Genomic DNA, 27,186 nt, shown 5'->3' on the forward strand with positions numbered 1-27,186 from the left:
GAAGTAGGCAGCATTAGGGTTGTTAGGGATTTCTGTTCTGTGGTCAGCAAGTCATTTCACTCAGAATCAGAGGCATTGTGCAGATTTTTTGTTATAACACATGGGTATCTAAAAATCCCACCAGCTATTGCTAGCAGGGACAGGCATACAGGAGGAGATAGACAGGAGATCCGGCCATAGTCGCCTCTGCTGTAGATGCGTCTCATCCGACCCTGCTGTGTCAAGGGTCAGCTGTTGGTTGGCTCTTGACAAAGAAAATTAGTATTTTTCCCTGTGATAAAAAGCAGCATGGGGACACTTTAGAGGGCATGGTTGGAGAAGGTTTTTTGAGGAAGTGACATTTGATCTGAGACCTGAACTCTGAGAAAAGAAACGCCAAACACATAAAAGCAAAAAGAATGTTAAAAACTGCAGCCACTGGAAAAATTGAACTGTAATAAATCTATGGATTTTGGGTGATAAAAATAAAAATTTAAAAAAAGCAGGTACTGGATTTAAAGACAAGGAGGTCATTGATAACCTTGGTGAGGACTGTGTTGAGGAAGAGGGCAAAGCCAGATTGCAGTGGCAGAGGAGTAAGGAAGTATGAGGTGACAGGGAGTGTAAATGACTGAGAAACAGATATAAAAAAAGGAGCTATAGACTACAGAGTAATCTCTCAATAAGTAGATTTTGTTAGTGCTATTTTATAGTTATTTAATAAATTTTATATGTGCTTGGGAATTTTCACTTAAGTATCAAATTTACTTGCTTAGTCTACATTAATGTTTGATATTGATTTTAATCTAAAAAATATGCGACACATTCAAATGGTTCCAAATTCCCACATTGTCCTTCAACTCCCAGTTTTTTTCCCCAGAGGAACCAATGTTCCTCTAGCTGCTTCATCCTTTTTGGAAGCTACATGGTGCTAAACTGAAACCATGGGTCTAAAAGGGGGTCACTCATGCTGAAAGCCCAGGATACCAAACCTAGATTTAATATCTGATCTAATTGCAATTTCAACCTCTTCCAGAAACAGAATCCCAATCAATCAGTCTGGAATCTCCTGATAACACTAGCGAGGTATTCCACTTGATAAGATACCCTGCCTTCTCCTGGGGGGAGGGAAGGCATCCTTGCCTGAAACAATTCACTTTTAATTTCTTAGTCCCACCCCAATCTACTCATCTAACTTCCTCCACCCTCTTACTGCTTATAAAAACCTGCCATCTGTACAACTCTAGTTGCTAGTTTGGATGTTGCTGATTCAGGAGTCATTTAATTAAAGTCAATTAGATCTTGAAATTTACTCAGTTGAATTTTGTGGTTTTTAACAATGGTAAGTATTCAACTTACCATTGAATACTTTTTATTCAACGATAAGTATATGTTATATTATTGTGCTTTGTTTAACCAGTATGCTCGTGGTGAACATTTAGCTTGTTTAACAGTCTTTTGCTATTATTGTACAAATTGTGAAGCAATGAATAATCTTGTGTCTTTCTACATATGTGTGTCTTAGGTCTGTCTCCCCAGAAGCAGATTCTGGTGGAGGGTATAGTGTACAGAATTTATTAGAACACTACTCTCAGGGGAAAGCTAGGAGAGTTGGAAAGCAGGAATGGGAAGGGGAAGAAGTAAAGCAAGAATGTAGTTTCAGATGAAGTCTGCATTCAGTCTGTTTCTACAGGGAGCTCAGAAGCATAAACTGCAAGCAGAATCTGTCTGCCCTTAGGCTAGGGACCAAGGCATTTATTACACCTCCCCACCCACATTCATCCCTAGATAGCCACTGGCTATGGGCTGGTCTCAGATGGGAGGGCAAGGAAGGGAGGGGTAGGTATAGGGGATCACCACAGAACTTTGGTTATCAGGCACTTCTGGTTCAGAGGCTCTACTCATCTAAAGGCAATCCTCTGGGGTTGTAGGTAGAAGCCATTCCCAAGAGCACCCACAGCTGCTAGGGGCATGGATACACCAAAATGGTAGTGAGACTGGAAAATCCAGTGTTCATGCTGCCTGTCACCTACCAGACCCAATAAGTAGAGACAGGGATTGACTTTTTATGGGTGCTTTATTCAGATGGCCAGCGATCTGAAAGATGGCGGGTTTGTACCTTAACAGAGCATCTTAAATTCCATTTTAAACCAACTCTTTTTATAAGGAGAAGAGAATTATAGGTAAGGGGTTTGGAATTCAGGGAAAAAGTTAATCAGATAAAAGCTACAGCATTCTTTCACCTGCGTCCTGGGTAGTGGTCTTATCTCTGCCCTTGGTGGTGGTCTTTATCTGTGTCCAGGGCTATAGGAATCTCACCCTGGAGTACAATGACTCAGATACCGCCTAGGATTGCTTGCAGTTGCCCTGAGGCACAGAGGTGGAACTGCTTACAGTCTCCTGAAGTCAAGGCGGGGCATACCTTCAGTTCCTGGAACAATAGGTTTTTTTACATAGATTGATTACTAAGCTTATTAGCTATCACCAGAAACTAAAGTTTTTCCAACATTTGAGTGCCCCATCAGCAGCAGGGTTCACCAGGAAAGTAGGTGAGGACATCAACAGGTTCTGTGAATACACTGTAGGATAAATTTTTAGAAGTAAAATTGCCACATGGGCCTAAGGTTGCTTGTTGCCAATTCAAATAATATCCACCCCAACCCCTGCTGACTCCTTCTTCCTGATAGAGCCTCAGTTTTATTTGAAGTAGTGTTTATAGTAGCTTTTTCCCCAATTAAAAAAACACTTTCCCACCCTCCTTGGCATTTGGGCTGGCCATGTGACACAATTATATGTAATAAGATGAAGCTAGTAGTTCCTGAGGATGGTGTCCCTTTCCAAATAAAAAGACCAAGCTTTTTTTGTCCTCTTCCCCCTTTATTTCACATCCTTCTTTCTGCCAGGAATATATGGCAACATGAGTCTATAGGTACAACAGCACTCTTGTGACCAAGAGGCAGAAAGCAGGAAAATGAAATCCTGTGCACTGAAGTGGGCAAAGTCAAAATGCCCAAAGTCAATGGGCAAAGTCATGAATTAAAATAGTGTCTTTGCTCATGCAGGCCTCAGGGTAGTAGTATCAGTAATAATTATTATACAGATTATTATATACTTATTTATATGGCATTTTACAGATTATGAGTGTGTTTTCACAAAATCTGTCTCTTTTCATTTTTTCAGTTCCTTCCCCTCCATGTGATAGGCATCGTCACTCTTGGAGAAAAATATCTTCCACAATATCAAGACCACATTGTTCATTACTGGTCCATTTTGAATTTGTTTGCTTTCCTTCTAGCAACTAGCTAAGACCTGCTACCCTAAACATGTGGGGCTTTTTAATTTGGGGATATGGGACAAAAGTAATATTACATCATAAAATATTTTGGAAGGGGCCCATAACCCAAAATTCAAGTAACGGGAGAGTCCCACAAGAGGACCAAAGGTAAAAGAAAAGATGCACTAAATGGAAGACAAAAGTGCAGAAAGGATGTCCACATGTTACCAAACACAAATTTTACCCATTTTGAAAATTGGCACAGTAAACTGTGGGAAAATTATTTCTGTGTTCCTGCAAAACCGCAGCCTCCTGAGCCATGGACACTGATCTACTGAATGTTTGTTTGTAAGTCCCCAGCAACATTCATTCTTTACAGCCTTGATTGTGGAGCTGTTTACTGGTGTTTACAGGATAATGAAACTTTTCTGTCTTACCTGGAATCAGTGCCTTACATTCCAGGACAGGGAGTTGCTTTTCATCCTCCCTAGAAAGAGCCCACAAGGATTTAGAGAACTATCTCCCTTTGTGTTTACAAATCAAAACAAGAGAAAAACCTAGTTGTAGTCTCAAAGAGGCTGTTTTTATCTTCTCTTAGAGACAATTTAGATAATTTAGATTCCAAAAATAATTTAGCTTCCTAAGGGTAAGAATCCAAGAGAGTGACTTCACTCTCTTGATTCTCATCTTTTCTCCCTGGCTACCTCTCAGTCTTTGCTAATTCCTCTACGTGTCCCCAAACTCTAAATTCTGGTGTGTCCCAGAACTCACTCTTTGGGCCTCTTCCCTTCACTGTCTACTCTCACTCCTTGAGTGGACTTCACTAGTTGTATGGCTTTAAGGATGATCTACAAGCTAATAACTCCCCAGATTATATGTCCAGCCTGGATTTCTTTTCTGAACTCCTGCCTATTCAACATTCCACTTGGATATCAGATAGTCATCAAATACTCAACCTACTTACCTAAAAACAAAGCCTTGACTTCTTTTCTAACCTACTACTTCCATTACACATCTCAATGAAGAAAAACGTTTACGTGTTTAGGGCAAGAATCTTAGAGTCATCTTTACATCTCCTTCTTTCTCTCAAGCTCTTTATTAGCTTTAAATTCAAAATGTAATATATCTATAATGTGACCACTTCTTACCACTTCACTGCTATTGCTGTTCCAAATCATTTCTTGCCCATATTATTTCAGTAACTTCTTAATTCATCTCTATTTCTCTGTTCTCTATTCTTCATACAATAAAATAGAAGCCAGATCATGTCACACTTTGCCTCAAATCCTCCAATGACATCCTATCTCATTTATGATCTTATAACCAACACCCAGCTCTAACATCCCTAACCTCATCTTCGTATGTTCTTCCCTTGGTCCCTCAGCTCCAGCCATACTGGCTTCTTCTTTGTTCCCTGATTGCAAGCACGCTTCTACCTCAGGACCTTTGTACTTACTCTTCCTTTTGTTTGGAGCATACATTCATCATATAACAACAATTAATATACAGTTTGAGGATGTTAATTAAACTTATTGGGGTCATCATTTTGCAATATATATAAATGTCAAATCATATTTATATGATTTGTTATACAATTTATATTTATATACAATTTTAGACACACACAGTGACAGTGTTCTGATGTACCAAAGACCTCAGGTCAGTCATATCAGTCATAATAACTATTAAAAAGGTGTATTTATATGGTCATTTAAAAATTCAGATGTGCACTGGATGCTTATTTCATTCTTACAACCACCCTGTGAGCTAGGTGTTAACACTTCCATTTTTTTTTTCTGGGTCTGGTTAATGTAACTTTATTTAGTTATTTTTTTATATAATCTTATATTTTTCCCCATTACCATTTAGTACCCTTATACTCCTATCCCCCCCAGTCACCACACTGTTGTCCATGTCTATGAGTCCTTTTTCCCTTTTGCTCGATCCCTCCACCCCCTAATCTCCCCTCATGACTAGCTGTCATCTGCTCTCCATCTGTCTCTGTTTTGCTTGTTAGTTCAGTTTGTATATTAGATTCCACATATGAGTGAGATCGTATGGCATTTGTCTTTTTCTGATTATCTTATTTCACTTAGCATAATGTTCTCCAGGTCCATCTATACTGTTGCAAAGGGTAAAATTTTCTTCTTTTTTAACAACCAAGTAGAGTTCCATTGTGTAAATGTCCCAGAGTTGACTTATCCACTCACCTGTTGATGGACACTTCCATATCTTGGTGCTTGTAAATAACACTGCAATGAACATAAGGGTGCTTATGTTCTTTTGAACTAGTGTTTTGTGTTCCTTTGGATATATTCCCAGAAGTGGGATTGCTGTGTCAAAAGGCATATACACATTTTTAATTTTTTGAGATAACTCCATACTGATTTCCACAGTGGCTGCACCAGTCTGCATACTCACCAACAGTGCAAAAGGGTTCCCACATGCTCACCAACACTTATTTGTGGATAGCCATTTCAACAGGTGTGAGATGGTATCTCGTTGTGGTTTTTATTTGCATTTCTCTGATGATTAGTGACACTGAGTGTCTTTTCATATGTCTATGGGCCATCTGTATACTCTCCTTGGAGAAGTTCAGCACTTCCATTTTGCAATGAAGTCATTATTGCTTTGTTTCCTCCATGTATAGCAACTAGTGGTAGTTATGACAGCCTAAAGGGCTAGCTTAGACCCTAAAATTACTTCATTGAGAAAGGACATTTCATTTTGCAAACAAACAACTCAATCAGTAACTGCTCAAATAGAAAATTACCAGTATAGAGGACTTCCGGCCAAGATGGAGGCATAGGTAGACACACTGTGCCTCCTTGCACAACCAAGATAGGGACAACAACAATTTAGAAATAGAATAACAACCAGAACTGACAGAAAATTGATCTGAATGAAGTCGGACAACCAAGAAATTAAAATAGACATGTTCATCCAGACCAGTAGGAGGGGCGGAGTCCAGCAGCCAGCGTGGGTTGCAGAGCAGAGAGCAGAGAGCGTTGAGACCAGGTATGTAAGGCATCCGGGGCACACAAGACCGAAGCGGGTGGACCCTGAGTGTGCAGGCGGCAGCCAGCAGACCCCAGCCATGGGGTGGCAACTGGCAGACCCAGCGAGGCAGCGATTGTGAAGCAAGGCACTGCTTGCAACCCAGGATCACAGCGCTGGGAAATACAGCCTCAAAACACTGATTAGAAACACCTGTGGGAGTTAAGGTGCAGGGAGAGACTCCCAGTCTCACAGGAGAGGTCCTTGGAAAGTCCCATGGCGTGTGCAAGCCCACCCACATGGGAATCGGCACCAGAGGGGCCCAGTTTGCTCAAGGGAAGCAGTGGAAGGGACTGAGGTCCTATGGAAAGCAGAGCAAGTGCCATTGTTCCCTCTTGGACCCCGCCCCAACATACAATGTCAGAACCCAGCAACTGGGTTGCCCCGCTCTGGAGAACACCTAAGGCTCCACCCCTCATACATAGCAGGCACGACCAGACCCTCCCCCCCAAAAAAAATGGCTCAAATAGAGGAACAAATCAAAGTCCTGCAGCCAATACTTTTAAGCAAACAAGATATAGCCAATTTATTAAATGCACAGTTCAAAGCACTGGTGCTCAGGATGCTCACAGAATTGGTTGATTTTGGTCACAAATTAGATGAAAAAATAAAGGCTAAAATAAGTGAAATGAAGAGAAATGCACAGGGAACCAATAGTGATGGAATGAAAGCTGGGTCTCACATCAATGGAGTGGACCAGAAGGAAGAAAGAAACAACTAAACAGAAAAGAATGAAGAAATAAGAATTCAAAAACATGAGGAAAGGCTTAGGAACCTCCAGGACATCTTTAAATGATCTAACATCCGAATTATAGGGGTACCAGAAGAGGAAGAGCAACATGTGGGAAACGTATTTGAACAAGTAATGAAGGAGAACTTCCCCATTCTGGCAAAAGAAATGGACTTCCAGGAAGTCCAGGAAGCTCAGAGAGTCCCAAAGAAGTTGGAACCAAGGAGGAACACACCAAAGCACATCAGAATTACATTACCCAAGATGGAAGATAAGGAGAGAATCTTAAAAGCAGCAAGAGATAAGGAGGCAGTCACCTACAAAGGAGTTCCCATCAGACTGTCAGCTGATTTCTCAAAAGAAATCTTACAGGCAAGAAGGGGCTGGAAAGAAGTATTCCAAGTCATGAAAGACAAGGACCTATACCCAAGATTACTGTATCCAGCAAAACTTTCATTTAGAATGGAAGGGCAGATAAAGTGCTTCTCAGATAAGGTCAAGTTAAAGGAGTTCATCATCACCAAGCCCTTACTTTATGAAATGTTAAAGGGACTTATCTAACAAAAAAAAAGATTAAAAAACATGTATAGTAAAATGACAGCAAACTCACAATTATTAACAACCACACCTAAAACAAAAACAAAAGCAAACTAAGCAAACAACTAGAACAGGAACAGAATCACAGAAATGGAGATCACATGGAGGTTTATTAACAGGGGAGTGGAAAGGGAAGAGAGGGGATAAAGGTACAGAGAATAAGTAGCATAGATGGTAGGTAGAAAATAGACAGGGGGAGGGCAAGAATAGTATGGGAAATGTAGAAGCTAAAGAACTTATGACACATGGACATAAACTAAAGGTGGGGAATGTGGGTGGGAGAGGGTGTGCAGGGTGGAGGGGAATGAAGGGGGGTAATGGGACAACTGTAATAGAATAATCAATAAAATATTTTTTTAAAAAAGAGAAAATTACCAGTATAGTATGGCAGTTAAATGATCATGGTCTGAATCTCAGTTCTACTACTTCCTAGCTGTGTGACTTTGGGGAAATTAACGTGGAAATAGATCAGCCAGGGCACTGTTATCATAAGACTTTATTTCAAAATGTCTGGCCATCCAGTCAAGATGGCAGCAGAGGTAAATGTAGCAATCACCTCCTCCCACAACCACATCAAAATTATAACTGATGTTATAATGATCATGAATGATCATGAATGATGTAGTAACATGAATGATCATTTACTACAGAACAATGATCATTCAGAACTACCTGAAATGGAAGTCCTACAAGTAAGGAAGTAAAGAAGAAGCCTCACTGAGACTTAAGGAGGGGCAGAGAAGAACATGCTGGTCCCACATCCACATGTGATGGATAAATATTGGGAGGGATATCTTGGCTGTGGAGGTGCCCCTGAGGAGCTAGGGGTCCTGGCCCCACACCAGGTCTCATAGCCCAGGGTCCCAGTGATAGGAAGATAAGTTCCCATAAGTTATGGCTGTAAAAACCAGTGGGGATTGAGGCAGAGGAAAACAGAGGACTTCTGGAGTCCCAATCAGTTCATCTTAAAGGGCCCATGCACAGACTTACTCAGACTCATTCCTTCTGAAATTCAGTGCTGGGGCAGCAGCTTGACAGGCCTCAGAGACTTATGAAGAGGAAATGACTTGTCTAGCATACAGGTGAGAAGTGGTGATGGACAGCTTTCTCACAGACAGAAGTGCTGGCAGAGGCCACTGTTCATTTTCTGAGCCTTTTCCCTACAGAGGCAGCAAGCAGGAACCATATCTAAGTCTCCATCAACCTGGTTCACACTGTTTGCCCCTACCTGGTGATTCCTCAAGACCCTGTCCCACACAACTTTCAGGCCCTCCCAAGCTGTTTACAGTAGTTTTTCCATACGAATGGCCTACCTTGGCTCACACTTCAGACTTTCCTAAAATCTCTCAAATGGGCAGCATCTGGCCTCAGCATGCCCTGTACCTCTTGCTAAGTGACCCCAGGCCCAGCACTAGCAACAGCTTGCCTTGGTTCACAGCTTGGCCTCAAATGAGCACCTACAAGTCCAGTACATATACAACTATCTTCAGATTGCTTTGTAGTTCATGCAGCGGGCCCCAAGCAGAACACAGGTGGTCACTGACCCTGGCCTGCACTTCCCAGGGTGCCTCTGAGCCAGCACACTCAGTGGATAACTTCAGACCACATTGAAGTATCACCACACAACCACCTCCACAAGCAATGCACTCAAAGTTTGGTCTCAGTGGGCACCAGAGCTGCTCCTCCTCAGTGGACTGATATCAGTGGTTGCAAGCAGATCATGCAGCTGATTGGCCTGGGGTAAATTCCAACCATTGGTATGCCAACAGCAATCAAGGCTTAACTACAAAAGGAGGGTGTACACAGCCTGCATGGGGGATACACCTTGAGTGCCCAGCTTGGGTGATTGGGGAGACTGTGCCATTAGACCCTATAAAAAACCTACTATATTAGGCCACTCTACCAAGCCTAGGAGACATAGCAGCTCTATTTAATACATAGAAACAAACACAGGGAGGCTGCCAAAATGAGGAGACAAAGAAACATGTCCCAAAAGAAAGCAAGAACAAAATGCTAGGAAAAGAACTAAACAAAAAGGAGATAAGCAATCTACTAGATGCAGAGTTCAAAACACCGGTTAAAAGTATGCTCAATGAATTTAGTAAAAACCTCAGCAGCATAAAAACAGACCAGTCAGAAATGAAGGATACGCTAACCGAAATGAAGAATAATTTACAGGGACTCAGCAGTAGAGTAGATGAAGCCAAGCATCAGATCAGCAATTTGGAATATAAAGAAGCAAAAAAGACCCAATCAGAACAGAAAAAAAAAGAATTCCCCCAAATGAGGCTAATATAAGGAGACTCTGGGTCAATGTTAAGCATATCAACATTCACATTATGGGGGTGCCAGAAAGAGAAGAGAGAGAACAAAATGTTGAAAACCTATTTGAAAAAAATAATGACATAAACCTTTCTTAACCTGGTGAAGGAAATAGACATACAAGTCCAGGAAACACAGAGAGCCCCAAACAAGATGACCAAAAGAGGCCTGCACCAAGACACATCATCATTAAAATGCAAAATGTTAAAGGGAAAGAGAGAATCTTAAAAGCAGTAAGAGAAAAGCACTTAGTTACCTACAATGGAGTTCCCATAAGACTGTCAGCTGATTTCTCAACAGAAACTTTGCAGGCCAGAAGAGAGTGCCAAGGAAAGTTCAAATGATGATAAGCAAAAACCTACAACCAAAATAACTCTATCCAGCCAAACTATCATTTAGGATTGAAGGACAGATAAAGAACTTTCCGGACAAGAAAAAGCTAAAGGAGTTCATCATCACCAAACTAGTATTATATGAAATAGTAAACGATCTTTTTTTGTGAAGAAAAAAAGATTAAAAATATTACAATAAAATGGCAATACATATCAATAATTGAATCTATAAAAGTAAAATAAATGAACAAGCAGAACAGAAAGAGACTCAGATACTGAGAACATTTTGATAGTTGCCAGATGGGAGGGTGATTGAGGGCATAAGTGAAAAAGGTGAAGGGATTAGGAAGTATAAATTTGTTGTTACAGAATAGTCATAGGGGTGTAAAGTATAGCATAGGGAATATAGTAAGTAATATTCTAATATCTATGTATGGTGTCAGATGGATATGAGATTTATTGAGGTGATCAGTTGGTACATTATGTAATGTCTAATCTCTGAAACTAATATAATAATGTATATCAAATATAATTGAAAAATAAAAATGATTTTACAATGAAAATAAAACAAATTAATAAAATAAAAATTAAAATATCTGGCTTATGAAGGCTCCTGAAGGAGCTACGGAACAGTCTGTCTTGGGGAAGGAAAGGGCAAGAATTTCACAGAATTTTAGCTGGGGTAGGGGAGGGGATTGTCACCTAAAATTCAGCTAGTTTGGGGAATACTTGGTCAGAAAAGCTTCTTGGAAGAAAAGGGACTTGTTGCAGATTGTGATCTACCGTTTGGGCAATTTGGATTTATTTAAATGGAAGCAATGAAGGGCTAAGATCCTGTGCAAGCAGGAATGAGAGGAACAACTTCAGGCGAAATAGACATAAGAGTGCCTCATGAAAAATTCTTAGGATTTCAGTGTCTCTTACATTAACCTCTTTCAGCCTCAGTGTCTTCATCTGTAAAATGAGGATGATATAGTTTATGAAGTGAGGATTGAATGCGCTTAGTTGTACATAATTGTTCAATAAAAAAATAGCTGCTATTATTTCTTTGAATCTTTCTCCCCACCAATTTATCCCCATCTGATGTCCCTAGTGTAGTAGCTAAAGGCATGAATCCCGAAAACTTAACTATCAGTAGGATCCTAGCTCTACCACACATTAGCTTAGTGATCCTGAGCAGGTTATTTTGCCTACTCATGCCTCAGTTTCCTCATATGCAAAAAAAGAACAATTATAGTAAATACCACCTAAGATGTTGAGAAGAATAAATGTGTTACTTAAATAGAAATCAGACATAATAGCACCTGATACATATTGTTTGATAAATGTTGTTATTATTATTATTATTTTCTTTCTTTACTTACCTTTGCCTTCTGAAGGAGAGTAGAACAGAAAGAGGGTGAAAAGGTATATGCTAGAAAGATTATGGCAGTGCCATCGCCAGAATTTTTATATAGGGCTTAGGGTTGACAATTTGCTTGGAAGGAGCACAGTGACAAGAGGTGTCTTGAATTGACAGTAGTACCTCCATAATTTTAATGAACTCTCCCCAACCTAGCCAACACAAATCACCATTACACTGCCCCACTTGCCACTTCTCGCACCCCAACCAAGTTGCCATCCCTAAAGATCAACATTCTGGGTCTGGAAGGGACAGGTAAGGGGCTGCTGACAATTTCTTCTCTTTGCACTGTAAGTTCACCAGTTTCTACTTAGATTATATGTTATAGATCAGTAAATATAACTCAACTTACTAAAGAGGATTTTATTTATACATTACAGGTTTGAAGAAGTATCAACTATTTATAAATAAGAATGAAAATTCCAAAAGACATCTGAGAGACAGTTGAGGGTTGCATGAAGACTGTGGAGGAAGGGGACCTCCAAAGCTATACTTAGGCCTTCACCACTCAGATTAGAACATGGAGTGGTGATAACATAGTAGTTTCAAGGTGCTTTATTTGTTACACATTACTCAAAGATTCTACTATGTTTTGCTGGGGGGAAAAAAACCCTCCTCTTTTGGCTTTTTGAAAATCAAGATGATTTCTTCACATTTCAAGATATGAATGACAAGTCCAACATCTTTTCTTTAGCCTTAACACTAAAATATGATTAACTTCCATCTACTTTATAGTAGTTTCATACCCAGCATTCACAAATTTTCCATCCTTTTCTTGCTGTAACTGTTCAAATTCTGTCCAGAACCAAAGGCTATTGCAATACTGATGTTTTCTATTGTGTCGCTGTCTTACACATTCTCACTCTCTATCTCTACAACAAGAAGTTCCTTGTAGAGACATGTGCTACTATTAAGCAAGGTCTGGAAAGGCTGGCCATTTCCCCTGCCATGTTCAAGGAAATCCGGCTCTTCTGAAAGCGACATAACTTCAAGGCACAAATCTAAAAGTTAAAAGCTCACCTAACAGAAAAAGATATTTCATGTTTTACTCCATTGAGCAAATATAATATAGAAATACAATAATGAGCCCTGGCTGGTGTAGCTAAGTGGATTGAGCATGGGCCTGTGAACGAAAGGGTCACCAGTTCAATTCCCAGTCAGGGCACATGCCTGGGTTGTGTGCCAGGTCCCCCACTAAGGGGCAGTCGAGATGCAAACACATATTGTTGTTTCTCTCCCTCTCTCCCTCCCTTCCCCTCTTTCTAAAAATAAACAAATAAAGTCAAAATAAAGAAATATAATAACTAAAAATTCCAATATCTATTTCCCAATTTAAGGTTTATATTTTTGGCATAAACTAGATGCTCCTTCCCCATATCAAAATTATAAATATTCAACTAGGTTTTTTTAAAAAAAGATATTATTTATTTAAATATATTTTATCCATTATGCTATTACAGTTGTCCATTTCCCCTCCTTTATTTACCCCCTCCCTGCACACTCCCTCCCACCCACATTCCCCCCATTTAGTTCATGTCCATGGGTTGTACATATAAGATCCTTGGATTCTTCTTTTCCTTTACTATTCTTAACCTCCCCCTATTTTCTACCAGCCTTTTATGCTACTTATTCTCTGTACCTTTATCCCCTCTCTTCCCCTCACACTCCCCTGTTGCTAACCCTCCATGTGATCTCCATTTCTGTGGATCTGTTCCTGTTCTAGTTGTTTGCTTAGTTTCTTTTGGTTTTGCTTTAGGTGTGGTTGTTAATAATTGTGAGTTTGCTGTCCTTTTACTATACATGTTTTTTCTTTATCTTCTTTTCTTAGACAAGTCCCTTTAACATTTCATAAAATAAGGGCTTGGTGATGATGAACTCCTTTAACTTGACCTTACCTGAAAAGCACTTTATCTGCCCTTCCATTCTAAATGAGAGCTTTGCTGGATAGAGCAATCTGGGATGTAGGTCCTTGTCTTTCATGACTTGGAATATTTCTTTCCAGCCCCTTCTTGCCTGTAAGGTCTCTTTGGAGAAATCAGCTGACAGTCTGATAGGAACTCCTTTGTAGGTGACTGTCCCCTTATCTCTTGCTGCTTCTAGGATTCTCTCCTTCATTTTTACCTTGGCTAATGTAATTATGATGTGCCTTGGTGTGTTTCATCTTGGGTCCAACTTTCTTGGGGCTCTCTGAGCATCCTGGATTTCTTGGAAGTCTATTTCCTTTGCCAGAATGGGGAAGTTCTCCTTTATTATTTGTTCAAATACGTGCTCAATCTGTTGCTTTTCCCCTTTTCTTTCTGGTACCCCTATAATTCGGATGTTGGAACGTTTAAAGATGTCCTGGAGGTTCCTAAGCTTCTCCTTGTTTTTTTGAATTCTTATTTCTTCATGCTTCCCTCCTGGTTGTTTCTATCTTCCTTCTGGTTCACTGTATTGTTTTGAGACCCAGTTTCCTTCCCTTCACTATTGGCTTTCCTCCATGTATCTTCCTTCATCTCTTTTATGGTGACCTGCATCTTTTCATCTAATTTGCACCCAAAATCAACCAATTCGTGAGCTTTCTGATCTCCAGTGTTTTGAACTGTGCATCTGATAGATTGGCTATTTCTTAGTCACTCAAAAGGATGAGTCCTGGGGGACTGATCTGTTGTTTTGTTGGAAACACGTCTCTCCCTGTCTCCTTTTTTTTTTCCTGGTCTGGTCGCTCTTGTTACGGTGAAGGGCGGAGCCTTAGGTGTTTACCTGGGCTGGGCACCCTAGTCGCTAGATTGTATGGTTGTCTGTGGGGACGGGTGCGGGGGCGGGAGGGAACAATGGCGGTAGTTCCATTCTCCTGGGAACACAGTCCCTTCTCTAGGATCCTGGGTTGCGCAATCTGCCCTAGTCCACAATCGCTGCTTCACTGGGTCCACCAGCCTCTGCTTGCACACTCACACCGCTGCGATCCTGCGCACCCCAGATGGCTCACTCGTCGAGTTCGTGCCCAGTTCGTGCCGATTTCTCCCCGATCACCACGAGCCGCTGCCGACCCGCGCACGCCTGGCTCCGCCCTGCCTACCTGTCTGGGTGAACGGGTCTACTTCAACTTCTTGGCTGTCCGACTTCCATTCAGATAAATTCTCTATTAGTTCTGTGTGTTATTCTGGCTCTAAATTGTTGTTGTTCTAATCTTGGTTGTGCGTGGAGGTAAGGTGCGTCCACCTATGCCTCCATCTTGCTGGAAGTTCTTGTCTAGCTGCTTTTAAGATTCTCTCCTTATCTTCCATCTTGGGTAATGTAATTCTGATGTGCCTTGGTGTGTTTCTCCTTGGTTCCAACTTCTTTGGGAGTCTCTGAGCTTCCTGGACTTCCTGGAAGTCTATTTCCTTTGCCAGATTGGGGAAGTTCTCCTTCATTATTTGTTCAAATACGTTTTCCACTTGTTGCTCTTCCTCTTCTCCTTCTGGTACCCCTATGATTTGGATGTTGGAATGTTTAAAGATGTCCTGGAGGTTCCTAAGCCTCTCCCCATGTTTTTGAATTCTTATTTCTTCATTCTTTTCTGTTTGATTGTTTCTTTCTTCCTTCTGGTTCACTCCATTGATGTGAGACCCAGTTTCCTTCCCATCACTATTGGCTCCCTGTGTGTTTTCCTTCATTTCACTTATTGTAGCCTTCATTTTTCATCTAATTTGCGACCGAATTCAACCAGTTCTGTGAGCATCCTGATTACCAGTGTTTTGAACTGTGCATCTGATAGATGGGCTGCCTCTTCATCGGTTAGTTGTATTATTTCTGGAGCTTTGATCTATTCTTCCATTTGGGCCATTTTTTGTTTTTGTCTTGTCGCAACTGTTATGTAGTGAGGGGCGGAGCCTTAGGTGTTCACCAGGGTGGGGCAATGCATGTCACTGGGTTGTGACGCTGCATGTGGGGAAGGGGCCTGAGAGGAAACAATGGCTCTTGTTCTGCTCTTTACCATATTTCAGTCACTTTCCCCAATTCCCACAAGCAAATTGGGCCCTTCCGGTGCTGATTCCCTTGGGGGTGGGCTTGTGCATGTTCTAGGACCTGGTAGGTCTCTCCAACAACATCTCCTGTAAGACTGGGAGTCTCTCCCTGCACCTCAACCCCCACAGGTGTTTTCAATCAGTGCCCTGAGGCTCTATTTCCCTGTGCTGGGACCCTGGGACTGCTTGGTCAGCCAGCCGCCTTACATGCAGTGCTACGCTTCACAATCACCGCCTCCCTGGGTCTGCCCATTGCCACCCCGAGCCCGGGGTCTGCCAGCTGCTGCCTGCACACCCAGGTTCTGCCCACTGCGGTCTTATGTGCCTGGGATGCCTTACACACCCGGTCCCACTGCACTTTGTGCCTCGACCCCTGTCTGCCAGGCTGCCCAACTCCGCACCTCCTACCGGTCGGGGTTGAGGTGGCAGTGGGAGAAACTCCCAGCCTCACAGGAGAGTTCCCTGGAGAGACCCATAGGGTCCTAGAATGTACACAAACCCACCTACAAGGGAATCAGCACCAGAAGGGACCAATTTCCTTGTGGGAAGTGGGGAAAGTGGCTGAAATATGGTAGAGAGCACAGCAAGTGCCATTGTTCCCTCTCAGGCCCCTTCCCCACATACAGTGTCACAACCCAGTGACATGCATTGCCCCACCCTGGTGAACACCTAAGGCTCCGCCCCTCACTACATAACAGTTGCGACAAGACAAAAACAAAAAATGGCCCAAACGGAAGAATAGATCAAAGCTCCAGAAATAATACAACTAACCGATGAAGCGGCAGCCCATCTATCAGATGCACAGTTCAAAACACTGGTAATCAGGATGCTCACAGAACTGGTTGAATTCGGTCGCAAATTAGATGAAAAATGAAGGCTACAATAAGTGAAATGAAGGAAAACACACAGGGAGCCAATAGTGATGGGAAGGAAACTGGGTCTCACATCAATGGAGTGAACCAGAAGGAAGAAAGAAACAATCAAACAGAAAAGAATGAAGAAATAAGAATTTGGGACTTGCGGCAAGATGGAGGAATAGGTGGACGCACCGTACCTCCTCGCACAACCAAGATTAGAACAACAATAATTTACAGAAATAATATCACTCAAAACTGTCAGAGGATTTATCTGAATGGAAGTCGGACAGCCAAGAAGTTGAAGTAGACCCGTACATCCAGACTGGTAGGGGACAACGAGCCAGGCCGGCGCGGGGCTGGCGCAGGTCGGCGGCGCACAGAGGTCGGGGAAAATTTGGTGCAAAATCAACGCAACAGCCATCTGGGGTGCAAGAACGCAGCGGTGATCCCTGAGTATGCAAGCAGCGGCTAGGGGAATCAGTGGGGCAGCGATTGTGGACCAGGGCAGAGTTCGCAGCTTGGGAGCCCAGGAAAGTGTCTGAGCCCAGGAGAACGGAACTGTCGCCATTGATCCCTCCCATCCCCATTCCCACCCCCGCCCCCACATATAACGTCACAATCTAGTGACTGGGGTGCCCAGCCACGGTGAACACCTAAGGCTCCGCCCCCCACCATAACAAGAGCGACCAGACTGAAAAAAAAAAAATAATAACAGGAGAGACAGGGAAAGACATAAGACATGTTTCCAGCAGAACAGATCAGTCCCCCAGGACTTACCCTTTTGAGCGACCAAGAAATAGCCAATCTATCAGATGCACAGTTCAAAACACTGATGATCAGAAAGCTCACGGAATTGGTTGACTTTGGGCGCAATTTAGATGAAAGGATGCAGGTTACCATAAAAGAGATGCAGTAAGATATGCGGAGGAGAGCCAATAGTGAAAGGAAGGAATCTGAGTCTCAAAACAATACAGTGGAACAGAAGGAAGATAGAATCAACCAAGCAGGAAAACATGATGAAATAAGAATTCAAAAAATTGAAGAAAAGCTTAAGAGCATCAAGGACACCTTTAAACGTTCCAACATCCAAACTATAGGGGTACCAGAAGGGGAGGAGCAACAAGTGGAAAAGTTATTTGAACAAATAATAAAGGAGAACTTCCCCATTCTGGCAAAAGGAAGTCTTCCAAGAAATCCAAGAAGCTGAGAGAGCCCCAAAGAAGTTGGACCCAAGGAGGAACACACCAAGGCACATCATCACTACATTAGCCAAGGTAAAAATGAAAGAGAGAATCCTAGAAGCAGCAAGAGATAAGGGGACAGTCACCTACAAAGGAGTTCCTATCAGACTGTCAGCTGATTTCTCCAAAGAGACCTTACAGGCAAGAAGGGGCTGGAAAGAAATATTCCAAGTCATGAAAGACAAGGACCTACATCCCAGATTGCTCTATCCAGCAAAGCTCTCATTTAGAATGGAAGGGCAGATAAAGTGCTTTTCAGATAAGGTCAAGTTAAAGGAGTTCATCATCACCAAGCCCTTATTTTATGAAATGCTAAAGGGACTTATCTAAGAAAAGAAGATAAAGAAAAAACATGTATAGTAAAAGGACAGCAAACTCACAATTATTAACAACCACACCTAAAGCAAAACCAAAAGAAACTAAGCAAACAACTAGAACAGGAACAGAACCACATGAGAGATCACATGGAGGTTTATCAACAGGGGAGTGAGAGGAGGAGCGAGGGGATAAAGGTACAGAGAATAAGTAGCATAGATGGTAGGTAGAAAATAGACAGGAGAAGGGCAAGAATACTATGGGAAATGTAGAAGCTAAAGAACTTACATGTATGACCCATGGACATGAACTAAAGGCAGGGAATATGGGTGGGAGGGGGTGTGCAGGGTGGAGGAGAGTGAAGGGGAAATGAGACAACTGTAATAGCATATTCAATAAAATATATTTTTTTAAAAAGGAAAGAGGTTTGTAAAATAGACTATAGAGAAAAGAGATTAGAAAGAGGACCAGCCAGAAAACTTGCTCAATAATCTAGAGTTCAAGAAACATGGGCCATGGCAATTGGAATGAAAAGGAAAGAATTAAAAGGATTCAGTGGTATATTTCATATTTCACTTAGAGTAAAGTCCATTCTGGTGATATCCCACATGAAAAAAGGGGAAACCAGAGTGCTGCATGGTTTTGAAACTGGGTCCTTATGGAACTAGGTGGAGGGAAAATATTTATGTTTGAGAAAATTCAGATCTTTTCAAAAAGATTTTTAGATTTTATATGCAAAACATTTTTATAATATATTAAAATCATGTTTTGAAAGATTAATACTATGGTTTGGTAGTGATATAATTAAAATATGTGAAAAAAGGAGATGAAAATTGGAAAAACTATGCAAAAATGCTAAGAGTGACTATGAGCATTGTGGTTATTAGCTATAATAATTCTCTCTTTATACCTGTATAGAGTTCCCAAAATTTCTACAATGAATGTGTTATATTTATAAACAGGAAAATATTTATGTATCTTAACGGACTTTCTTTTTACATAATCTACAAGTTAAATCTAGATTATTTTATTTTTGTGGCATCTATTCGCAATAGCAAATTCTAATATGCTGGCCTTTTGGTGATGGGAAAATGGATTCTGTCCTAGAGTCCTAGATATGAACTCTAGGAGATAAATATTTAATGTTTTCAAGTAATGCAGATTTGGTTTAGGCATTAATTTTTGATTCAAAAATTAATTTTAAATGTGTTTTTAAAAGACACAGTTATTTTTCACTGTAGCTATTAGCCTTTCTCAAGTTATGTTCAAGATTTAAAGCCTATCTGAGCTATTGCCGAGAACTTAAAGATACAAGGTAAGAAGGGATGATAATAGCATCAACAATAAAAATACTATGTTTGTAGTTCTTTGAAGTTTAAAATGGCTTCTGCATATACCTGATGTGAGCCTTATTTGACCAATAATGTAATCATGGCAGGATTTTTTTAGTTTTATTTTGTGAAGGAGATACTGAGACTTAAGAGTGGTCAAGTCTCTTGCTCAGCATAACACAGCTACTAAATAGTAAAACCAGAATTGAAATCAAAGTCCTCCATTTCCAAGTACTATAATTTTTTCCTCAGACTTTGAGTGGGAAACGGTGAAAGCCATGCCTTGCCCACAGGGTCAGAACCTTCTCTGTACTGACAGCAGGGCCTGTTAACCTGTGGCCTGGGCACAGCTCTGGTCGTCACTGTGGTCCAGCCTGCTCCAACCCACTGAAGCCCAAAATACAACAAAGGAGAATAGAAAGTGATTAAAAACTCTTTGGTTAAATTAATTAATTAATTAATTTAAAAATCCACTTTCTTTAAGGCATACGTTGACAGTTTAAGTGTGATAGAACGGTTTGCACATAAGTCCTTCCTAAAATGAATATAAGAGTAAAGGTCTGAGCTAAATCATGGACACGACTAAAAAATTTAAAGTTTTTACCATGATAAGTCACATCCACCAGCAGAATAATTTCTTACACATGAATTTCAAACTTAGCGTAAGTGGTTAAAAGGGGAGCGCAATTCTCTTGACTAACCTACAGCAGAACCTCAACAATCAGCTTTAGCTCCACCTGGTTATAACTTCAAAATTAGTTTTCCCTTGACATTTTTTTATATGATCCCATTTGGCAGTTATACCCACTTGCTGGAAGAATTTCTCCTTGTTCTGTGATCAAGAATATTCATTTGTCTTAACTGATGCTCTGTTTGTCATGCAAGCATGATTTTTGCTTTGAACATAGTTTTGATACATTCTCAGATTGTTCTTCATGCATGCATAGGTTTTTTTCATATGCATCTTTTTTTTCTCTGCCTGGATAATTAACTTCTCGCTGTTTGGGCATTTGTTTGTGCTTTTATGCTAACAGCTATATTGCTTTGTCCGGTAAAGACTTATTGCTGGATAACTTGGATATATTAGCAGATAGTTCATCTATCACTCTAAGAGGTAAATTTAAAGATCAGGAACTTGTAACAATGGCCAGACATAACAGCTTCTCAGAGGAAACAGAATCCATCATTCTGCCCAAAGTTAATCCCTTGTATTATTTTTCTATTTCAGCTGATGGGCTTGGGCTCAGTAGATAAACTGGACTTTGCTTCTTTGTTTAGTACTCTTTCATTCATCTCTAACCAAACCACACAGATATGAATTACTCCAGCTTAATACAAAATCTGTACATCATTTTTAAAAATCAGCATTACAGCTATGAAAATATCTTGCTTATTTCCACAGTTTTAGTAAAATTAGCACTTTTGGAATCAAGAAAGTAGAAATTTAGATTTTTTTTTATTACTCAATGTATTGACAGGGTTCAGGACATGCCACCCCAAAATATGGCATCTTGGCATATTGAATATTTTAAGCAGAAATAGTGTGAAAAACAGCAGAAGCAAGAAGGTCACTCTGACCTTACCCTTCTCCCTTGAAACTGGTCATGAAACCCTCATGTCAGAGTGCCCGCCCTATACCCAGAAGAAAGCAGCATCTTTATCTCTAAAGACAAAGGGATGCCAAGAAAAATCCAAACAGGTCTCGCTAAGGGTCCCCAATTTATAATTACTTCATATACCTCACCCTATCATATTTCTCTTAAAACTCTCACTCTTCACTAAATTTAGCATAAATACTCAGGGTTAACTCTTTCTTTGGGTCTTGTATCTTGTAAAACTTATATTAAATAAATCTGTATGTTTTTCTCTTGCTAATCTGTCTCTGTCAGTTTCATTTTCAGACCCCGCCAGGGACTGTAAAAGGGCTGAAGAAAACTCTTTCCTCCTCTACACTGCATAATTATTTGAGACTTAGCAGTTTAAAACCATAAACATTTATTACCTCATGCCATTTCAAGTGGTGAGGAATCTGGGAGCAGCTCTAAGTGTACGTGGTTCAGGGCATCTCATGCTGTTACTGCCAAAACGTCAGCCAGGGCTGCAGTCATCTGAAGGCTAACTGAACTGGAGGATCTACTTCCAGGCTCTCTCACATGGCTGTCGGCAAGGAGCCCCAGTCCCTCACCATGTGTGCCTCTCCATAGTGTTGCTTATGCAATGGCAGTTGGCTTCCCCAGAGTAAATGATGGGATGAGAGTGGGGAGTTGTGCAAGGAGCACACAAGCCACCAAGATGGAAGCCACAGTCTTTTTTATATCCCATCTCAAAAGCAACATAGCATCACTTATGCCATATTCAATTGGATATACAGACCATCCCTGGTACAACATGGGAGGGGGACGACACAAGTTTGTGGATACCAGGAGCACAGATCACCGGGGCTATCTTGGATTGTGGCTACCATACTGCTCTCAAATCTTTTATTATCTTCTCCTATTTCCAGCAATCAGCCTTTTGCTCTTGGACTTTGACTACTTCCTCTTCCCTATCTTGATTCTAGACACCCTGAAACTATACTCAGAAGCTTCACTTTTATACTTTCTTGGGGGAAAAGAAAAAATACAAATCTTCCTAGACTGTAGGTTCTGCTCTAGTTACCACTCTGTCTCCAAAGCTGAGTCTCCTGAAGGAGAATTCCATGAACACCTCTATTCCCCCACTTCTCATTTCTCTGGTCCACAATAATTTGACCTGCACCCCAACTTCTCTAACGTAACTGCGATCCCCAGCTTACTGTGACATTGCAAGGACTTCTTGGTTGAAAATTCCAGCATATTTTTCAGTCCTTAATCTCTACAGATTTCCATGAACCTCTTTTCCATCCTCTACTGTAACACCGCTCTTTCCTGCCTTTGGTCTTAGCCCTTTCAAGACTGTTTCTCAGTCTCCGTTGCTCATCTTCTTCCTTTACTGCTCTATAAATAACAGTATTCACAATTCAACCCTCTCCCTTTTTTTCTCATTGTTCTAAAAACTCTCACTTTCTAACTTCTTTTGTACTAGAGGCCTTAGCTACCATTTGTATGTTGTGAACTGCCAAATCTAAATTCCAAAATTAGTTCTCTTTTTTGAGTTCCACAATATAATCAACTCCTGGCTTAGGAATGTGAAAGCTCCACCAATTTCTCAATTAATACATGTGCCAGCTTAATTTGAGGGGATCGATTACCTTTGGGAACTTCTGATTGGGAGGAGAAACTTTTTAAAAAAGTATTCTAAGCCCTGGCTGGCATAGCTCAGTGGATTGAGCACAGGCTGCAAACCAAAGTGTCACAGGTTCGAGTCCCAGTCAGGGTACATGCCTGGGTTGCAGGCCATGACCCCCAGCAACTGCACATTGATGTTTCTTTCTCTCTCTCTCTTTCTCCCTCCCTTCCCTCTCTAAAAATAAATAAATAAAATCTTTGGGAAAAAAAAGTATTCTAAAGGGAATCTTACCTCCTAAGAGTTTTATCTGTTTGGTACAACCTTTAGTGCAGAGACATAAAGGAATATAGATACAGCATACATTTCCCTCCCTTTCTAAAAGTGACCAATATGTCCACCAAGCCATTATTTATAGTTTGAATTCAACATAAAGAGGAACAGAAGGCTCACCTAAAATCAATTTATGCAGCGAATGATAAATGTAAGAGCTGTACCCAGACACCTCATATTCAACTGCTAATCTGACACCTCCTTCAGATACTTCATTCATGATGGCTGTCCTTCTAGACATAATTGCTCTACTAAGACCAGCTTCTTCTTGGAACACTCAGGGTTTCAGACCCAAACTTCTCCTGAACCACTTTTATAAGGCCAAGTTCTAAGAGCCTTGTCCCACAGTGTATTATTAGCACAGCCACTGGCCTACATTCTGTAGCTCTTACTACAATGGCCACTCCTGCTGCCCTTACATTTCCACCATATAAATGTGCTGTGAGCAAGAGCAATATTCAATAATATCGTAATGCCCAATCACAGGACCCCAGGTGGCAGCCTGTTGTTTATATACATACAAGGTTAGAAAGTTTTAACATTTCCATGTTGGTATAGGCCCTTCCTCAAGAGCAAAAGCAGATGTCAGGTCAACAGGTATTTCCTCTCACTGAAGCCATGAATTTTTGCCATTGGCATCACTTGGTATTGAGACTGAGCTCTCAGAACTTCTCCAAACGTTTGAGTCTCCAGAGCCTCCTTTCTAAGACTGATGAAACTTCCTCTGTACTTCAAGTTCATCTAGTCAGAAACTACCCAGAAACCAGTCACCAGTGTTACTGCTGCTCTAAGGTTTAAAACTGGTCAGGAACTACAAGAAGAAACTCATGTTTCATCCAGGAAATATACCTAAACATTGAAAACATTCAGTAGCCTAGGGAAAATGGCAAAATAAAGTGAACTTTAAAAAATAGATATATTTATTTATTCTTAGAGAGGGGAAGGGAGGGAGAAAGAGAGGAAGAGAAACATTGATGTGTGAGAGAAACATCAATCTCACACGCCTCTCGCACACGCCCCAACCAGGGAGTGGGCCCACAACCCAAGCATGTGCGCTGACTGAGAATTGAACCAGAGACCTTTCACTTTGCGGGACAACACCCAACCAATTGAACTACACCAATCAGGGTTAAAGTTTTAAATAGGAAGATAATTTGAAACATATGTACTGAGAAAATGCCATGTCTAACAAACTTAATGCTTGCTCATTATCACAATATAAATAGGCAGAGGAAGGAAGGGAGGGAGGGAGAGTAAGAAGAAAGGAAAAAGGGATGGAAAGAAGGAAGGAAGGAAGGAAAAAAGGAAGGAAGGAGAGAGGGAGGGAGGGGATATATAAATATATATAAAAGAATATATATAAAATATATATAAAAGAAACCTTCTTATCCAGAAATCAATGATAAAGGTACAGGGCTTGTTTGTGAGATACCCTGAAACTATATTTTCAAGTTAGCCAATGCTCCTTCATCTCATAGTGCTACTTATTACTCATTATTGGTATTCTTTACATTTATGGCTGATGTTCTCTACTGATCTGTTTGTATTTTGGTAATGCTGAGAATGCCTTACAGACTCTTTGTAATTAAGGCATAATTCCAACACTTTACCACATAAATTATCTGTAGCTGTGTGTAATCTTAATATTCTAATATCAACTTGGAAGAAGGCACAAAACATTTCAAATAGTATCTCTGGTTCCAGGACAAACCAGGAATATTCTGATCTTGATAGTTGTTCAAACAAAAACTGAATAATGCTGCTTTGCCAACGTACCAGAAGCCCACAGTAATAAAATAAGCTACCAGGCTACCCGGCCCGTAGCACCTACTGAAGGAGCTGCTGTGAGGCAGCAGGCTGCTAATAAGAATCTCCCTAACTTGTCTGTCTTCTTGAAGGCTCCACTCGTGTCCTAAAATCTTCCCAGTCAGAAGCTCTGCCCAATATAATGAATAATGGGCTACCCTGCGCCCCATGGCAAACATTTACAGATGAGGAGAGGATAAGGAAAAGCACAGTCAACAAATTGCTCCTTTGGTTTCAACAATGGCTGAAAATTCAATAACGGAGAAATCAGTAATACGAGGATTATTCCAACAAGAGTTGATGACTGTTGAAATTGACACAAAATAGGGAGGAACAGGCATTCATTTTTTTCTTCTCCCGTCCTAGTGATAGAAGAATTAGCCTAAGTGGATGTATCTGCGGCTTTGTTGTGACACCCAGAACACAGTAGTTAGAGGGCTGATTAGAAAACATGGAACAGAAGAAAAAAGGCTACCTATCCAACCAGGCTAGCAACAGAAAAAACAGGAAGTCTCTGACTTTCAGAGGCTAGAGCAGGTAGAGATTCATTTGCTTTGGAGATCAGAACTGATAATAAAGGAAACACATGTCAGCAGATCAAAGATGTTGATCAGCAATACTAAGTATACATAGCTCTTTCTAGTGACAGTGAAAGTAGACCCTACCATGAGGTATAAAAGAATTACCTGCTTCTTAGTAGATCATGATACAGAAAGCCTTCATACAGGGAAAGCAGAAAACAAATTGGGAATCAGAGCTTCCACCTGCCCATTAACATTAAAAAATGTCAAGGTTCCAGAAGCCAATGTCCTGGGGCGAACTGGACATGGCTATACATATGCTACAGGAAGCCTTTAATGAAGGTAGAATAAGAATTGCTGCACAGAGACTGGGAGTGACTCAAGAATATTTTGACTACACTATTCCATATATTAAAGAAAGGATACAAAAGAATATTTGATTTTCAGAGGGTCCAACACCAAGTGGCAGATAGCCACCCAGCTAGAAGCTGCAAGATTACTAACATACAACACTGCTAGGCTTTTATTATTTTTAAAGATTTTATTCATTTCTTTTTTTTTAGAGAGAAAGAACGGGAGAGAAAAAGAAAGGGAGAGAAGAAACATTGATGTGAGAGAGAAACATTGGTCAATTGCCTCTTTGTACACGTCATGACTGGGGAATGAATCTGCAACCCACGCAGGTGCCCTTGACTGGGAATCCAACTGGCAGCCTTTCACTTTGTGGAACGACACCCAACCATCTGAGCCACACAGGTCAGGGTACACTGCTAGGCTTTTAGAAGCTGGAAAGCCATTCATAAAAGCAGCATTGATGGCCAAATACTGTGCATCAGAGATTTCAGGACTAACAACTAATTAGTATAGCAAGTGGATGGGAGGATTGGTTATACCAAAGATCACCCTGTGGAAAAATACTTCCAAGATGCAAAGATTAGTACAATACATAAAAGAGCATCAAATATTCAGCTGAACACTATTGCAAAGCACATCAATGCTGAATACCGATGTCTGCAGCAGTGAGACCACTCCCAGGTGTCACTGGTGCAAAATTTTAAACTCTTGTGCCTTTTGGGCAAAGTAAACCACCAGGGTCTTAAAGTACTTTAAGTCCTTCATTATAGGCCTTGGAGTGTACCTTTCCTATGTTATCTTCAGGTCTGCTTAACTTAGATACAGAAAATCATTTTAAAACAAATCCACATTTTCTTGAAAACTGATTAAAATTTTTTTTACTGATTTGAGAAAGAGAGGGGAGTGGGGGCAGGGAGAGAGAAAGAAAGAGAGAGAAAGAAGAAGAAGAAAGATAGAGAGGTGCGCCAATTTTTTGTTCTATTTGTAAATTCATTAATCGCTTCTTCTATGTGACCTGACTGAAGGTCAAACCCCCAACCTTGGAATATCAGGAAAATGCTCTAGAAACTGAGTTACTTGGTCAGGGCTTAAAAACTGACTTTTAAAAATTTCTATAGGTATTATTTTAGCTTCAGGGTATACCAAAGTTTCACTCTACCAGCACTTGGAGTATTACTGACAGAAATTACTACTTTTTAAAAGTATATTTTATTGATTACACTATTACACTTACCCCATTTTTTCTCCCCTTTATTCCCCTATGCCCTGTACCCCACCTCCCACCAGCATTCCCCTCCCTTAGTTCATGTCCATGGGTCATACATATAAGTTCTTTGGTTTCTCCATTTCCTATACTATTCTTGCCCTCCCCCAATCTATTTTAGCATAGCATTTATGCTTCTTATTCCATGTACCTTTTCTCCCACTTCCCTCTCCCCTTCCCCACTGATAACCCTCCAGGTAATCTCCATTTCTGTGATTCTGTTCCTGTTCTAGTTGTTCGCTTAGTTTGTTTTTGCTTTTAAGTTCAGTTGTTGATAG

At 40.8% G+C, this 27,186-nt stretch overlaps 1 pseudogene; it reads left to right on the forward strand.

The window, feature by feature from the left end:
- Positions 1–14,652: 14,652 nt before the first annotated feature.
- On the forward strand, positions 14,653–26,313 carry LOC123812650 (annotated as a pseudogene).
- The last annotated feature ends 873 nt before the right edge of the window (positions 26,314–27,186 follow it).

Source organism: Phyllostomus hastatus, unplaced genomic scaffold, assembly GCF_019186645.2.
Source record: "Phyllostomus hastatus isolate PE091 unplaced genomic scaffold, TTU_PhHast_1.1 phas_scaffold_93, whole genome shotgun sequence".
NCBI lineage: Eukaryota > Metazoa > Chordata > Mammalia > Chiroptera > Phyllostomidae > Phyllostomus > Phyllostomus hastatus.